Here is a 15,160-nt window from a genome sequence, read left to right on the forward strand (position 1 = left end):
TGAGAAGCCACCATGGCAATCAGTGAAGGTGGGGACAAGGGGGGAGAGACCTTCTCAGATCCTGAGTGTTCATCTTATGATGGGGATTGTCACTCTGCTACTTAACACCCTTTGGTGATAACAATAGCAATAATTAATTACAAACATATTTATTGAGCTGTTACTATGTGCATTCTTATTTTACCTGTGTTAATGCTATGATTTGAATGTGTGCATTGCTCTGAAATTCACACATTGAAACTTAGTCCTGGATGCAGTAGTGTTCAGAGGTGAGCCCTTTAGGAGGGTCATTAGGGCAACTCCTCAAGGAAGTGAGGGCAGAGCCCTCATGAAGGGGCTTAGCCTCTTTAGGAAAGGAGGGAGTCTGTTTGTCCCCTTTGCCTGTCTGCTATGAGGGGACACAGAGAAGGAGCCATCCCTGAAGCAGAGACACAAAATCTGCTGGTGCCTTGATCTTGAACTTTGATCTTGATCTTGAACTTTGCAGCCACAAGAATTTCGAGAAATAAATGTCTATTATCTATACATCTCCCATTTTGTTATAGCAGCTGGAACAGACTAAGACTCTCCTGCAATCATATCCCAAACCTCAGTAGTTATTTGCTGTGGTAATGATTGTTTCAGAAACAAGGAAACTGAGACCCAGGAAGCTTAGAGAACTTGTTCACAGTTAGCCACTTCAGAGATGGGTTCCCACTAGGAGGTCTGTCCTGGGGTGTGTGTTCTTACCCACCCCCACCCCTTCAGAGGCTTCCCCTGGAGGCCCCTGTTGCTCATAGTATGACATCTGTGCTCCTCTGCAGGGCATGCAAGCCCCTGCGTGATCTAGCGCCTGGCTACCATGCTGTTGCCGTCTCCTGCCATGCCCCGCTGTACTCCTACCCTGTAGTCCTTGAAAATATGCTGTCCCCTAGCCTGTGTTTTTGTAGAGATCCTTTCCCTCAGACTCAAATCCTCACTCCCCGGGAGCCCCTTAACAGCACATCTTCTAAAACTGCTCAAGTGGCACTTCTGTGGTCAATGGAATCCAACCCAATGCACATAATGAAGCATGCACTTGGTCGCAAGCACTGAGCCAGCCACTACAGGTTCCATAATGTGACAGAGACTGGGGCTCCCTCTCTTCCAAGGAGCTTCCAACCCAGCAAGAGCAGCAAGTCAGGGATGCGCATGTTCAGGATTCTGGGTTCCTAAGCTAGAGGATTTGCAGGCTGAGGAGGACAAAAGAGCGGGAAGGAAGGCAGCCACCACCGAATGGGCAGCCTTGCTCTGAGCTGTCGCCACGTGCATTTGTGGCCCTGTCTGCTGCTAATGATGAGTCATTGCAAAAGGAAATAAAATACTCCTCTCGGTAGTGTTATATATTTAATATACTCTATATAAGTCTTTTGAGCAATGTTCCAAGAAGTTACAAGTGTTCCTAGAAAAATGCATCCGACAGTGGCGATTTCAACCAGACTCTGTGTAGTGCACTGCCTTTATTTATGCCATTGCAACTGGGTCTCGGTGACATTCACTGACTTTCCCAGGGTTCAGATGCTCCCTGCAGGAAGCAGTTCTTCATAAAAATTACTGAACTTTCTACTTATTATTTATTAAACAATTTTTACATATTGATAATAAATAAAAATATGATATTGGAGATATATTAAGAATAGCTGAATTCCTAAGACTTTTCAAAAATTCTGATTTCTTGTTCTCAAATCCCAAAGATTAGTGGGGATGTGTAGGATAAATAAGAGCTTCTCTAAGTTGCTTTTGGTCAACTTCATCTGTCTTTCCTCTGTCCGCCTATAGGACTTACATGTTTTTATTGGCACTTATGCCCTGTCTTATTTATTTATGGGCCTATCTCTCTTGACCCATGTGGGAGCCCATAAATTACAATTATGTCTTTATGTCAAGTACCTTCATTTTCTTAGTGCCACACTTTGAAACTGGCTTTTAATTGTCATTCAGAAAAAAAGATTTCTCAGTGAGTAGAGGCATTATATTAAGGTATTAGTTAGGATTTGATTTGGATATACCACTAATAAGAAAAACATATGTCTAAAACATGATAGAATTTTGTTTTTCTTTTATTTTCAAGAAACTCAGAGGTGCTGGGTGTGATAGTTTATGCCTATAATCCCAGCAGCTTGGGAGGCTGAGGCAGGAGGATCACGAGTTCAAAGCCAGCCTCAGCAATTTATCAAGGCCCTAAACAACTTAGCGAGACCCTGTCTCAAAATAAAAAATAAAAAAGGGCTGGGGATGTGGCTCAGTGGTGAATCGCCCCTGGTTTCAATCCATAGTACCAAAACCAAACAACAACAACAACAAAAAAAAAAAACCCCACATCAGTCCAGGGCTAGATAGCCCTCCCTCCACAGTGTCAGTCAAGAATCCTTCTATACTGAGCTCTGGCTTCCCTTAGCAAAGTTGCTCCATGCCCAAGATGACGGCTGGTCTTCCAGTCATTTTTTTTTAAACTTTTTATATTTCTTAGCAGTGCCTTATATTTGTGCATAATGGTGGGATTTGTTATGTATTCGTACATGCACGCAAGATGACAATACAATTTGACCAGTATCATTCCCTAGTATTTTCCCTCTCCCTCCCCTTCTAGTCATTAAGTCAGCATTCCAAACAGCAGCTTGAAGAAAGCAAGAGAATGACATGTTTCCACCAGAAAGGGCACACACCACTCCTACTTACATCCCATCCCATACGCTAGAACTTAGTCATATGCCCACACACAGATACCAGGGAAGCTGGAAAGTTGGCCTTTTTCCAGGCTCAGGATGCCCAGGTAAGATTCAAAGGTTCTTATACCTTGCTGGAGGGGATGTAATATGGTATAGCTACTGTGAAAAATAGCTTGGAAATGCCTCAAAAAGTCAAACATAAAGTTATTATATGACTCCACAAATCCATTCCAGTATAGACCCAACAGAACTAAAAGCATCAGTCCACACAAAAACTTGAATGTGAATGTTTATAGCAGCATTATTCATAGTACCCTGAATGTCCATCAACCGATAGATAAGCAAGATAACAGATGGCATTCCCAGACGGTGGAATATTTTTGACATTAATAAGAATGAAGTACTTACGCAGGCTCCGATGTGGATGAACTTGAACATGTGAATTTGAACATGATAAATCAAAGAATCCAGTCAAGAAAGTCCACATAAGACTCCAACTCTTTGAAATGTCCAGGGTGGGCAAGTACATAGAGACAGAAAGTAGACTAACCTTTGCCAGGAGCTAGCTTGAGGGGGGATGGAATGGGGAGTGATTTCTATTGGGGGGGGCAGTGATAAAATGTTCCAAAATCAAATATCAGTGATGGTTGTACAATCCCTGAATCTGCTAAAAGCCATGGACTTGAACACTTTAAAATGGTGACTTCCCCAGCACTGCAAATAAGATAAAATAAATGATGAATGTTATGGCATGTGAATTACAGTTCAATAAAACAATAATAAATTAGTGTAAAAGATTGGGGCTCTACTATTGAAAAGAAAGAGGGGAAAATAACAATTTGGGGATAATGGTCTCTGTTAAAGACCCCTAGAATGAATTAATCAGAAAAGAATCTCTTCAGAATATTTTTGTGTTAATGGAATGGAAGGGGAAAAAAGAAGAGGATAAATGATAAAAATAATAGTCAAATGATGAATAAAGAAGCAGGCAGGCCTGAGTAAAGGTCCGCGAGAGTTGTTCTCAAGTTATAGAGGCTTGGGCTCTGTTTTTTATCACCTCCTTGGGACTCATGCTGGGAATTAAAACTTGATTTTCCATTTGAACTCATAAAACATGACAAAGTTTAGGAAAATAATGTTTCAGTCAAAGGTCACTGAATTTGAACTTCTGCAAAAATTAGCAACTCAGCCCTCTGCTACCAGTGCCTTTTAAAGTGGGAACAGTCGAAGCCTGGGAAGCACTCCAGAGAAAGCATGGGCTGGTCCCGATAAGTTTTGGTTATCAAGCAAGAACCTTAGAGTTGTAGCACAAATATCCCTAAATCTGAAAGCCTGAGTGTGCAGAATAGAGTGCTGATAATGATAAATGGCTTAGAGGAAAGTGCAGCATTGTAGGAAGGCCATTGACTTGGAGCCTGACAGACCTGAGTTTGAGCCCCGGCATTGCAGGATGCTGGCCATAAGACTTTGGGCAAGTTATATATCTTTTCTGAACCTCAGTTCACTTCTCTGAGATATGAATATGCTAATTCCTACCATATCCTATTTCCAAAGGCAGCTAACTGTGTGTCGGTATTAATCAGGCTTTTTCAGTTGCCAAAGACAAAAGAGAGCTGGAGCAGGAGAATCCTAAATTCATAAGTTCGAGGCCAGCCTGGACACCTTGGTGAGACTCTGTCTCAAAAACTGAAATGGGCTGAGGATGTAGTTCAGGGGTAAAGCACTCCTGAGTTCAATCCCTGGTTCTGCTAAACCCAGCTCCTACTGGATTAAGGAAAATACAAAAGATCTGGAAGGAGGGAGTTGGATTTCTTGGATTGCATGAGAAGACAGGGCACAAAGGAAGTCAAGAATGGCCTGGAACTAGAGACCCGAAGCCCCAGGGCTCCCTTTCTACCTCTCATCCAAACATTTCCCTGAAGGTTGGCTTCATTCTCCCAGATGCAAGTCTTAGAGTGGCTAGAACCATGTCACCCGGGGGCTGCTGACTCACATCCGATACAAGAGAGAAAAATTGAAAAATACATGCTGGGTGTGCTTCCCATGCCTATAGTACCAGATGCTCCAGAGGCTGAGGCAGGAGGATCGTTTGAGCCTCCAGTTTGAGACCTCATCTGGAGGTGAGGCTGGAGGTGTGGATAGAAAATATTAAAAGTCCTTGAAAAGGGCTCTGATTGTCCCGTCTTTAGACACAGAGGTGCCCACTCCTTGAATCACTAGCTGTGACTGTGTGCATGGGTGTGCACAGCACCAGTTACCGGGAAGGGCCCCACCTATGTCAGAGCTGCACTGTGAGGCCAGAGGAGGTGGGCTCTGTTACCAGAAGAGGGAGGAAGAGGACAGGAACCACCCAGACCAAAACAAGGTGGGTCCATCCCATGTCCCAGTCCCAGTGAACACATCTGTCCTCCCTCGCGTACCCCACACCTTTCCTCCATGGAAGGCAATGCCCAGGGTGGAAGTCAGAATCTGGGAGTCAAGCTCTGTCCCCCTTGTTGCCTATCTCCCACTTGCAGTGAATCAGCAAGCCTTAGTCCTCTGCCCACTGGCTTCTGGTACATCTATCCCTCTCTGTCCATCTCCTCTGTCCCTGCTCCAGGAGCGACCTCTCTACCTGTGCCTGTGTGCCCACAGTGACTGGTCCTCTTGCTCCTTGGTGTTCCTGCCTCTAACTTCCACATGAGAGTTATTGTTTCAAAAACAATAGACTTGTCATGTTTCTTCTTTGCTCAACATTTTTTAATGGCTCCCCATTAACTCCGGCTACATTATTTGTGGGACCCAGAGCAAGGGTGCATTCAGTGTTCTAAACTATAAAGTTTTCCTGTGTTGCTTTTTTTCTTTTTTATAGTCTCTCAACTTGCCATGGTGTTTGAATTTACTATTTATTGTTGTTCTAAGTTAAAACTAAAAACTACTTCAAATTGTAAATTATTCGCCATTCATCTTTATATCAAGATGCCAGTTGTAAATGAAAATAGACGAGCGTCTAACTGGTGTATGCAGTGAAGTCAAGCAATTTGCATTTTGTAGCCATTGTATTTCTTACCAGGATGCCAGAAAGGCTGCACAGAGCCAACCCCACTGTTTTGTCTTCTTCTTGATATCTGCATGTTCTACAGAGACCCAACAGGAGGTGGCAGCTTTTATGTCACACTTACTTGTGTTTGCTTTGGGTCTTGCTAAACTCCCACACATACTAAGTCCACTGGAATTCTGTGCTCATGGGAATCATGAAACCTAAATGCCAACGAAGCCGCTGCCGCACGTGGACCTGCATGCATGGACCCCCTCCTCTGCTCATGGCCACGTTCCACTCTCTCACTGGACTTCCTTTATAAAGCACAAGTTCAAAGACAAAGCTGGTCCCATTTCCTCTTTCCTATAGAACCAGTTCCATGAAGCTGCTTCCGATGAGATTCCAGGTCTCTGGCCATGAGGCCTAAGCCTCTCCCCTTTCCCTTCTCCACTCATTCGCCCTCTTCTTTGTCCACAGAAGTTTTTGCTCCCGTGAGGATAAGCTCCCTACATTCCCCTCACATGGTCCTCTGCTCATCCTGTCCCTGCTGTTTGAAGGTCACCTTGACTCTCCCAGAAAGACTGTGATGCTTTCCCCCTGTGACTCCCTGCGCTGTGACAAAGCCTGTGGTCATTAAGTCCTGTACGGCAGTTGGATCTGTCTCCCCAGGACCATGATGTCTTCGGGGCCAGGAACTGTCTCTTTTCTCTTTTGAGTTCTTTGTGTCCAGTGAGTGACAGGGGCTTGCACAACACAGCACTTGTAAGTAGCATGGCACAGCAAAGCAATGGCTGGTATACAATGGGCACTTATCCAGTGAGTCTTTACAAATCCTTACTGAGTGTCCACCATAGAAGTGGATCCTGCCGTGCCAGTCCTTCCCTCCTTCAGCAAATATTTATTGAGTGCCTACTACCTGTCATGACCTGTATTAGGAGCTGGGAACACACTGGTGAGTGAGACAGCCAGGGTCCTTCCTTCCATGACTTCCTCCCAGAAAAGACCATCTCACTTCCTGTCCTTGTCACCGTGCTCCCACGAGGAAACCCAATCCAGCCATACATATTTCAAGACTTTCTCTGCTTCCACCTTCTGCTCAGGATTCTCTTTCTCCTCTCCATTCTCAGGTACCAAGAGATGGTGCTTAATTTTGCCAGAGTTGCTTCCCCATTCCCAACCACCCCAGAGATGAACAAAGAACACGAAATCAGGCCTGCAGGGAACTTCCCACCACATGCTCCCAGAGTTCCTCCTCCCTAGGATCAAGAAGGTCACTCACTGTGGACTGCTGTTTCCAGTCCCCTCCCCTCACTCTGACAGATTGGTGACTTATTTCCACCTATCTGGTCATCCAGGGGACGTGTCTCAGTGGAGGTGCAGTTGGCTATAGAGCTCGGCTCAGGCTCACCAGAGAGAAGAGCAGAATCCCTGCATGCTCAGACTCTTGGTGACAGAGGCCTAGTTTCCATCCCCACCTTCCTTGGCCCCATCTCTCGCCCTCTCGCCCTGCCCTCTTATAAGTCCAAGGTGATCTCAGTAGGGAAGCAGGGTGCAGGGGCCTCCTTAATAGACTGCAAGGGCCTCACTCACACAGATGTTTTTTGCTCCTCTTCTCCCAGCTGGGATGCCATTTTTCAAGCTTACACATGGCAAAAAGAAGAAATACTCGTGCCAAGTCTGGTTCAAGTCACTTTAGAAGCAACTGATGATCTAGAGAATGAAGCTGTGGAAATATTTTAGGTAAAGAAGTCGTGGAGACCTCATGATTAATTTTTATCCACTCCTGATAAGTGCTAGGCACAGCTGAATGATGGGGATCCCCGAAGATCCCACTGTCGAAAATTTGGGTCCTGCAGGGCATGTTGGGAACAGAGCTGACCATCCCACCGCCTCAGCACTCGCTGAACTTCGTTCATTAAAATGATTGCAATGAACTCTGACAGGTTGGAAATGGGATTGGGTCACTGGATCTCATTCCCAACCCACAAGTGGGTTTTCAGAAACTCTTTGTTTCTGCATAAAGTACAGGGAGGTCATGATTTTGACACAGGATGGAGGACTCAGCTCTTAGTTGCAACACCTGGGTCACTCTGTAACTCAGAAGGTCACGGTAGTTACAGGTGAGGCTGATGGGATTCTCTATCTCTGCTTGAAAATTGTGTTATAGCAACTTTGCCTGTGAAACTCAGCATTTTGGAACACTTGACCTGGGATAGGATGATAACCATACCATTGACGGTGAGACAGCAACTGTAGATGAAGAACTGGTATATTTGAGATGTTGTGTTGGATGCTTTCTATTTTATGTAATTGAGATCAACAACTACACAAGATACGTCGTTACTGTTGGTTGTGTGTATCGGGAACCAGAGATGCACACAGCTAGTCTGGAGGTGGTAATTGGAATTGGAACTTGGATCTAGATTTTTCTGACTCTAGGGCATGCGTCCCTGACCCTGCATTGCCACAGTGTGCCAAGCATGTGGCTCTCTGCCTGGATCCTGCTTCCTAGGCTACTGCATAATTGAATCAATGTTTGATATTAAAAGACACATTCAATCCTGCTGGGCTAGGGAACAATAAAAATGCGTCGTGAAGGAGGACGTTTCTGTGGGAAGGCTCCTCTGCTGTAGCATTTTTTAGAACAGGGTGTTTCGCCCTATCATCAAGTTGCCGATTTGTTACTCAGGCTGTTTTGGAGGATGGTCAGAAAATCTTGGAGGATAAGTGCCTTGTTCTCCTTCATCTTATTAAAGAGTGACAGACATAAGTGGTTCTACGCTTGATGTGCAGGGCCGTTTCTCTAAGCAGGTTTGTGACTCTCTGACATGAGTGTGGCCCAGGAGCTGTCTGCAGGAGCTTCTTCTGCCTTTTACACGGACTGGCATGAGTTACTTTGTTTTCTCTCTCTCTCTGTGTTCTCAGGGATGTCAAAGTCATCCCTCAGATCCTGGGCCCGTCATCTTGCAGATCTTCCCTGACCCCAGAGTGGCATGCTTCTCACAGAAGCTCCACCAGGCCCTCTCCATGTGGCTCCTGGCACCTTGAACTGTGAGGCTCTCTGTGCAGGAAGGTCGCCCCTCATCCACCGGGTGCTCCAGTCCCTTCCTATCACAGCCCATGCACACAGTAGGCTCTCAGTCCTTCAGTGAGTGTGTATACCATAGAGAGTTAATGAAAACTAATTACTTTTTCAGTACCAATGGGGGTTGTCCTTAAGGCCAGCGTAGAACACACATTTTCCCCCAAAGGCCCGTCTTGTTAAAGATGAATTCTGGGTGTTCGACCCTCCAATCTGAAACCGGCCCTGTGGTTTCTAGGTTGCTGTGTCATTATCTCCGAGTCCAGTTCCAAGGCTGAAGCCATTTCTGGTGGTGGGCGGAGCTCCCCGACTCTGCTGCCCTGGGAGCCTCCACGTGGGCCCCTTTCCCTCCACATCAGCCTGCCCCAGAGTAACCCACGAACACAGGTTTCCCTAGCCTCTGGCTCTCTCGATATGGAGAGATCAGCAGACGATTCCTTCTCCTGTCCCTTCCCTCCCTGGGGGTTCCCATGTCACCTTGCTGTTGGCAGAATTCCACTCCCTGCGGCCTGGCACTTGCCGCCCTGGTGCTCAACGGATTTGCAAGGAAAGGTCTGTGGCAGGCAGAGGAAGGGTCTCTCCTCAGCCCCTCCGGTTATCGAGAGTCCAGCTGTGGTTAGGCAGGGCCTGGAGGGAGTCAGCCCTGCCTTGGGATGGCTTTGATCACTCATGAGCTATGTACTGGGCGTAGTAATGTGCAGGCAATAGTGCTAAAAAAATAAGGATTAAATAAAATGCACAAGAAGTATAGTATACAGTAAGCTTTTAATAACAAAAGCCGCTAGTTTATGCCAACAGGATAGAAGTCTGAGTGTCTCCTTGCAGAAGTGGGAGAAGGGAGATCTATAGTAATACAGATTGTAATACAGTTTAATTTTGTAGTTTACAGTTTCCAGATATGACTCATCTAAGCCTTTGAAGGAAAGGTTTTTTTCTGTATATTACAAAACACTGTCACTGGGAAGCAGAAAAATTCAATACAGTACCAGGATGTGGTTCAGCTATAACAGACTTGTAACTGTGACTTAAATGACATACGGTTCCCTGCTCACATAAAAGTCCAGAATTGGAAGTCTAGGATTTACATGACAGCTTTTCTCCATGAGGTCCTTAGGGATCTAGGTTCAACCATATATAGGCTGAACCTAAGAGGACTAGCCCAAGAGGACTGCAGAGTTCCAGCCATTGAATCTATATTCCAGGCAGTCAAAAGTAAAAGGGGTGAAGAAGAAATAGTAAATGGTGTTTCCCAGCTCCTTTTTGGAGGATTTCTGAAGCTGCCACGTGACACTTTTATTTATATCTCAGTGGCCTAAACTGAGTCACATGGCCATGCCTAACTGAACAGGAGGCAGGGGAAATTGATCTTTATTCTACATTGCCACATCTCCAGCCCGAAACCAGCGTTCATTGCAAAGGAGGAAAGGAGAAATGAATAGTGACAACAGCTTCTGCCACATAAACCCTCCATGACATCATTGCACTCAGAGAACATTAAGTTTGGGTCCTAAAAAACTCACTTTATCCCTTTTGATCAAGGATAACAAGACCTAGTATCATACTTGGCATTGATACCCACACAATCAATCTAAGCACTGGGAAACCAAGATAAATGAGAAACAATTTCTCTCCAAATAAAAATAACATCTTCTTTTGACTGTGGCTAATGACTTGATTGGGCTCTCCTCTTGCAGCTAGCCAGCAATTTAAACAGCACAGATAGCAAAGTTGCAAGACCATAACTATGAACATAGAAGCCATCAAACGGATTCAAAATAATTGGAAGACGCTGCTTTCTAAAGGAACACACAGTAACTCCAGTTCATTTGTATCGAGGGAAGAAGAGAGAAACCTGGCCAGCCAATTGAAGCACACGGGGTCCGTGGTGTTCCCCTTTCTGGGGATACACCGCAGCCCTTGAGAAACCCAGAGCTCATCCAAGACAAAGAGACAAAGACCCTGTACAAAACGTGCTACTCTCCTCGGGGAAATAAGAGTGAAATTAAATCATGCAAAAGTCATGGGGTCCCAGTTTCCCGCCTTAGAGAGGATTTTTTATGCTAATGAACCTGAGTGGCTCATTTTGAAGTAATTTCACTTGTAATTGCAAGGAAATGCCTTAAGAGTTTCACAGGCAATAAATGTCATCGCTAACTTGTAAAAATTCTTGTTGCTCAGTAGTTTTGGAATGGCTGACTGTTTTTTTTTTTCCTCTGTCTTTTTACTTTTAATTTTCCTTCTGTGTTTGTATGTTTGAGGAAGGGCTCTCATTTCATAAGGCAGAGGTTTGCTTTCATTTTTTTGGATGTTCATGTCCTGGCAGCTTCTGGTTTTGACTTCCAAAGAACCTGTCGGCCTCCTGGGTAGGCTCTTTGGTTACCTGAGCCAGGGGTAGATTTCTGGTATAAGATGCTGAGAGGTGGCAAACTCAGCTAGTATGAGGGCCTGTGTAGCATCAAACATGCAGATCCAGGGTTTAAATGCTGCCCCTGCTGCTTTCTAGCCGTGTGACTTTGGGTCAGTTACTTAACCACTCTTTTGTCTCTGGGATCTCATTGAAAATGAGTGAGAGGAACTGTCTGGTGAGGTGGTTGAGCGGAATAAATGATTGCCTAGCGCATAATGACTTCAGAGTAAATTGTGGCCGTTATCATTGTATTCTGACGCCCCAACGAGACATTCATGCTGCAACTGCTTCTTTTAAAATATTCGTTAATATAATGTGCACTGAAGTGGAGAGTCCAGTTACTGGAGCCGAAGGATCTTGGAAGCTCAGGATCGCACATTCTGAATGTGTGAGTTTGGGCAAAACATGCAACCCTCTTATGACTTGCTTTGCTCAACCATGGAAGGTCGGGGGTGGAGAAGCAGGTGACTTCTCCCTCCTCTGTTTGGCAAGAACTTGTTGAGCACCTAACACTCCTTTCCCAAATCTCTGTTCATACAGATGCAACGTTGCCTGGGTGTTAATCTGGATGTGCAGTTGTATCTTGCGAATGGATTTTCCTGGCTGCCTAGTTCCCATGGCTTAGGGCTCTCTGGGAGCCTGATGGACCCCAAGGACCCTCTCCAAACACTGATGTCTGCACAGGCCAGACAGAATGTGGGCACGGCCTACAGGCTGGCTGACAATTTTGCAGCCCATTCACAGACTCCCTGGGGCCCCAGAGCAGGTAACAGATTGGGGCCTCTCCCCCGCTGGGCATCCCAGGATCCTCTGGGAGAGGAACACAGTGGGCAGTAGGTACCCATTGGAAGACCTGCTGGGCGAACACTGACCCTGGGGAGGTCTCTGCCAGCCAGTTAGTGACTCCTGAAATTGGCAGTGAAATTGGAGAATGGGAACCTTTCAAAATGTGAACTAGATCATCCTATTTCCCTGCTGACGCCCTCAACGCCCCCCACGGCGGTCACTGTAAATCCCAAGCCCTGTGCCTGGCCTGGGTGAACCCTTTGGTCCCTTTCCAAACTCAGCCAGCTGGCCCCTACTTCTTCCGCTTGGGGCTGTCTTACCCAGACCTTCTCCGGGAGGCTGTTCCTTGCTCCTCGGCCTCAGCCCAGCTGTCACTGTCACCGCACCTCAGGCTCTGGTTTATTATACTCCTGGTGCCATAACTGTCAGTTTGCATGTCTATGTTTATTGCCAATTCTGAACCCAACAGATGGGCTTCCCGTGAGAGTCGAGGGATCTTGCTCATCCTGTCCCCATTCAGGGCTGAACACAGATGGGGGGTGTGGCTCAGGGGCAGAGCACTTGCCTGTCTTGAGCAAGGTCCAGGGTTCCATCCCCAGCACCGCAAGGGGGAAAAAAAAAGTTCAGAGCTGAGCATACAGTTGGCATCAATAAAAAGCCAGTGAAGCTGGGCGCAGTAGTGACTCCTGTAATCCCAGTGGCTGGGGAGGTTGAGGCAGGAGGATGGAGATTTAGCGAGCCTCAGGCAGCCTCAGCAACAACAAGGTGCTAAGCAACTCATGGAGACCCTGTCTCTAAGTACAATATGAAAGGACTGGGACATGGCTCAGTGGATAAGCGCCCCTGGGTTCAATCCCTGGTACCAAAGGGAAAAAAAAAAAGCCATTTAACCAAACAAATAACTAAAGCGAGTGAGCACAGGCACAGGGAGCTCCCTCATCCCCACCACGAGGTCATGCTAGTGCACGTGGCGTGTTTTCGGGAATGAGGGGGCCACACTGACAGACTCTGGTGAGCCTCAGCAGCCAGGGGACGTGGCCTGGGGTTGGAGTAGGCCTGCTGGGTTCAGTTCCCAGCTCAGCTGCTGGCCAGACTCCTCTGTGACTTCTGGCAAGTTCTTTGAACTCTCTGTAAGGTGGGGTGATAATAAAAGTGCCCGTGGCAGTCTTGAGAGTCGATGCCATTATCCGTGTGAGCTCTCAGAGGGTCGCGGGCCCTTCATTGCGTTGAACACTTGTTTGGTGAGACTTCTGGCCTCCACTTCCAGGCCCCTCCCTCCTGGCCCAACCCATGCTCACGTCTCTGCTGTTCCTAGGGTCCTAATGGGTGATTATCACTAAACATTGATCAAAACCCATAAAACCCACACGGAGGATGAATTCTAATGTAGACTCTGGACTTTGGGTGACTACAATTGTAGCAAATGAGCCATTGTGGGTGGGGTTGATGTCCATCCTGTGGGAGGCTGGATGCCCATGGAGGCAGAGGGGGTGGGAACTCCTTGAACTTCCCACTAGTTTCACTGTGAACCTAAAACTACTCTAATAAACAAAGTCTGATGAGAAAACTGTACTTGTTAATGCTGGAAAAGGCCATAAGAGATCAGGACAAGATGCTCCACGCAGAAGTCCACCCTCCATGCCAGAAGGCCGTCCCCAGCGTCAGCAGGAAGATGATTCCAGCCCACAGACCAGAAGAGAAAGGGTGGCCCTGGCCACCTTCGTCCCAGGGGTCTTTCCTTAGATCTGCACTTCCTCCGTGAGGTGGAGATGGGAAGCGATAGTCACACCCCACCACCTGGCAGTCTGTGAAGGAGTTGTACTCTAGAAAGAAAAACTAATTGTATGGTGTTCTGCTTCCTGTCATGTTCAGTCACACTCTTTATTTTTTGGCCTTTGAAAAACCTAAAAGAATGTCCCCAGAAAGCCGCAGTTAATGTCTAAATATCTGAACTGGGTCATACGACTATCTTTGTTTGGGTTCTTCCCAAACCAGATCCTGACACAAGGATTTGAGTGTAAATTGTTTGTTTGGGAATAACAGGGGACTGATACAGAGGACGAAGGCAGTCAAAGTTCATTATTAAGCCAGCCACTGAGTAGGCAATTAAAATTTAATCCCATTGGGAAGTTTTGGGAAATGGTGTAAAATACACATCTCAGAATGCTCCCATCCAAGTAGCAAGAGGCTTGGAGTAGGTGGGGTGGGTGGTCATTGGAGTGCTGAGAGGTTGTGGCAATTTCCTAGGACTCCTGGCCTAGGTGAGAACATGCCAGTTAAGGTAGCCATATTAGTCATTTTTCCAGCATTAGAACAAAATACCTGAGACTAAGTAGTGTATAAAGAAAAGAGGTTTATTCAGCCCACTGTTCTGGAAGCTCAAAGATATGATGCTGGAAACATCATGGCTCTGGTCAGGCCCTCCAGATGGATGGTGACACAATTGGGGGAGCACATGAGCACAGAGAGATCACATACTGACACAGGAAGCCAGAAGGGACTCGGGAGTCAGGCTTTCATAGCAACTCACTCTTGTGACAACTAGCTTAAGGTCCCATGAGGACGACTTCATCCCCTGCGAGGACAGCACATTCAGTCACCTGAGTGACTCCCACTAGGCCCCACCTCTGAAAAGTCCAGGGCCTCCCGACATGGCCACCCGGGGAATCCGTCTTCCAATACTGGGGCCCTTGGTGGGCAGCCAACATCCAGACCACAGCAGTAGCCTGACATGTTTCCAGAAAGAGCCTCTGGGCCCCAGATGCTCCCGCTGGGAGCTCCATTAGCTGGAGCACCCTGATGGGTGGGGCCCTAATCAGGTGCTGGCAGCACGCACCGCAACCCTCCAGTCAAACCCGGTTCCTGCCCCAGCCCTCCATTCCCAGCTCTTTGACGACATATTGCACTTAGTTAGCCTGGGTATTTAAGCTGGAGAATTGATGCCAGCCTTATGAGATGCCCTGGGCATCCACTCCGGGAGGGCTTGCTAAGCCACCAAGTGACCATGGCACACAGCAGGTGTAACGGAGCATGGTGGCTTCATCCTTACGCAGGCACAAGGACAAGCAGCCAAGCAGGAGATGAGACAGGGAAAGGGGGCTCATCACTTGCAGCCAATGGGGAGCGCCAGGACTCGCTCCAGAAGCGACTCCCTAACAAAGCATCCATCCCAGGGAGAC

Source organism: Marmota monax, unplaced genomic scaffold (genome assembly GCF_021218885.2).
Source record: "Marmota monax isolate L192 unplaced genomic scaffold, Marmota_monax_Labrador192_F-V1.1 WCK01_AAM20220418_F8-fsc00051, whole genome shotgun sequence".
Lineage (NCBI taxonomy): Eukaryota > Metazoa > Chordata > Mammalia > Rodentia > Sciuridae > Marmota > Marmota monax.